Raw genomic sequence first — 2,686 nt, forward strand, 5'->3', positions numbered from 1 at the left:
GGAAGCAGACTCTCACCAGATATCAAAAGTGCCAGTGCCTTGATCTTCAACTTCCCAGCTTCCTGAACTGTGAAAAATACACTTCTGTTGTTTACAAATCACCCTACCTACAGTATTTGGCTATAGCAGTCTGAGCAGACTAAGACTTTTTTTTTCTTTTTATCCTTAGGCTCTTTTCTTATTATTGTTCTCTAAGGATGCTTATGAATCTTTAAATTTTGAGTGAAATGGCTACACAAATTTGAAAACTGCGGGGGGAACATAATAATATATCTCTTCACATAGACTGAATTCAGTAAACATGGTGCGTATGATAAAATCTGGTTTGTACATTTGTGAAGCATTTCAAATAACAGTTTTACTGCTATTTTGAGTGTTCAGCTCATTATTTAGCATACTATATACATTGTCAATGTTTTAGATCATTTTGATATATTCTAATTCAGGATATCTCAAGTAGGTTAAAACTCAGAGGCACCCATGTTACTGATGTTTAAACAAAGAGGCTTGTGCCCCTTTATATGAATGTTTAAGAATACCTTCAAAAACTATGGGGGGGTAAAAACTGAAGAACTAACTGTCAGCTTGACATTTCAGAAATCCATCATCTGACTACTGCAAAGTAACCTTATACAAGAGAGTGAACCAATTAGCCCTGTCACTCACAGACAGCTAAGTACAAAATGGATTTAAGGTTAGAGCTCTGAGATATCAGATTTAATGCATGACTTAAACAGTATGTCTTGTGAAATGCTACATGAGTGGTTCTGGAATCTTTGGCACATTTCTGACAATGTGATGATTGGCAATGAGGTATAAGGGGAATTTTGGGCATGGTATAAATGGGTCAATGTTTAATTTTGTTCTTCCACTCAAATAGAAACTCTAGAAAATTGTCAGAGCTTAATTTTAATTTATTTCTCTTTTATAACTAAGTCTTAGTTCAACCACATAGTAGCAGTTTGATACTGACAAAGCTGAAAGCATGTGGTATTCCAGGTAAAATATGAAGAAACAACTTTTCTTAAAAACTGTAATGAAACAAAGCATTGAATAAGGTCAGAATACCTGAATCACAATCATAAATATGACACAAACTACCTGTGTGTTATAAAATGAGCAAGAGGGTCATTTTGTTCCTTATTTACCAAAATAGAAAAAGAGGAAGATGACTAAATAACCTCAAAGTTTCTTCCAGTTAAACAAACAAAATAAAACAAAAACAACAACACAAAACTATTCATCATCTTAACCGCCTACTACAGCAACTCCCGTTGCTACATTGCAGAGTGAACTTTCAACAAAATGGTTCCTTCAGTTAAGGTATAATTTGAGTTTAAACCCATGAGCTGGTGAGAAGGGATTACAGAAACAATGAAAATATGGCAAATTAATGTGTTTGCTTTCCTCAAGAACATAATAACAAAGATTTTTTGTAGAAAATGAAGATAATTCATTATAAGTTTACATGAACTTTTGAATCTATAGTAATGTTTCACTTCTGAGAAATATTTTGAATTATAATGATAACTGTCCTTAAAAGCATAAAGGCTAAAACACAGGGGTAGAATATGTTTGCTTTTCATTCATATAGAGTTTTACATAGATAATTGAATCTTCAAAAACAACCATCGTAATATGCCAAAACACTAATTCACTTTGAGTTAAAGTTTAATGGTTTTCTTTAACTACAGGGGTCTGAATAGTTATTTATAAAACCTAATGGCTTGGAAATCTGTTTTAGATGAGGATGTTTAGATATTCTTTCCCCATAAAAATGAAAATATTTTTTTTAAACTTAGGGCTTCAGATTTAATCAAGTTTTTAAATGAAGTGTGACATAAAAGTATTGTAAAAATTGAAATAGAGTGGTATCATCTAGTTATGCTACATGATTGAGCAGAAAATATTATAATAATGATTAAATACAAAATCTATGTTATCACCCAACAAGATACAACCTCTTGAGGTAAGAAATAATTTTTTACAGAGAATGATATAGTCAAATCTGTCTATCTAACTGAAAGTAATTCCCATATATTCAAATTAGGTGAAGATTAGATGTTCAAGGGTAACATAGAGAAGGGTTACTAATAATACACTGATAAACGGAATATGTTCATTTTATTATAAATTAACCACTACTTAGATCTAAAGGGTTATCACTGTTCTGTCGATCTATCTATCTATCTCTCTGGATATTTTCAAGCCCTCTTAATCTGTTCTGCTATCTGTCTTGTACATACTCAATTTTATTCCCTATGCCTTGAATTATCTTTATAACTGTAATCATTCAAAAGCAGAAATCACATTTTATTGTTTTTTTGCTTAAAATTATTCAATTACCATTATATACAAAGTAAAAATCAAACACTATTTTCTTGTTGATTATCAGGCCCCTATTTTTTTCTTTAACCTCATCTCTTAACCATGTCACACTTTAAGATCCAACTATACTGAAATATTTTCAGTTCCCTGCCTGTTATATATCACTATTCTGGGCACATAGTTACTTGCCTATGAGATTCTCAACCTTACACCTTTCTTCTCCAAGTTCTTCACTGTTGATCTTAATTTCTCTAGAAGTCCTTTCCAAATCTCCATTGTTTGTCTTCTGTAAACATTAAAACCAGCTCTATCAACTCAGTTGTTACACGGAATGGAAATTGACTGTTTTTTAGATCGT

Source organism: Phocoena sinus, chromosome 18 (genome assembly GCF_008692025.1).
Source record: "Phocoena sinus isolate mPhoSin1 chromosome 18, mPhoSin1.pri, whole genome shotgun sequence".
In the NCBI taxonomy this organism is placed as follows: domain Eukaryota; kingdom Metazoa; phylum Chordata; class Mammalia; order Artiodactyla; family Phocoenidae; genus Phocoena; species Phocoena sinus.